The sequence below is a fragment of the Penaeus monodon genome, chromosome 15 (genome assembly GCF_015228065.2).
Source record: "Penaeus monodon isolate SGIC_2016 chromosome 15, NSTDA_Pmon_1, whole genome shotgun sequence".
NCBI classification, from domain to species: domain Eukaryota; kingdom Metazoa; phylum Arthropoda; class Malacostraca; order Decapoda; family Penaeidae; genus Penaeus; species Penaeus monodon.
In genome coordinates, this window is record NC_051400.1 from 35,172,132 (window position 1) to 35,172,511 (window position 380).

The following is a 380-nucleotide window of genomic DNA, read 5'->3' on the forward strand; positions in this document are numbered from 1 at the left end:
TTAGGAAGCGTATGTTCGCAATATTCTTAAGTCTATCCTCTAATCGTTTTCTTTGAAAAAAATACGAAGGATAGAGCAATATACATTTAAGGGAGTAACTAACAAATCTATTCGATATGTTGCCACCACCCCGGGGTTTACGGCGTTGAAGGGAACCTCGAGAGAAACCTCCAACCTGATTTACTTGTTAGGTTGTTAATGTAGGGTAGCCTGACATTATGTTCAAAGAGAGTGCGGGTAACAAGGTACACTGATTATAGATAACATTTGTTTCTATCTTATCATTTTTCTTACTTTTGTTTTATAATGATGCTCCTTAACATGAACATCATTAAATGGAAGAGACAAAGGAATATATTTTCTCATTAACTGGATATTCC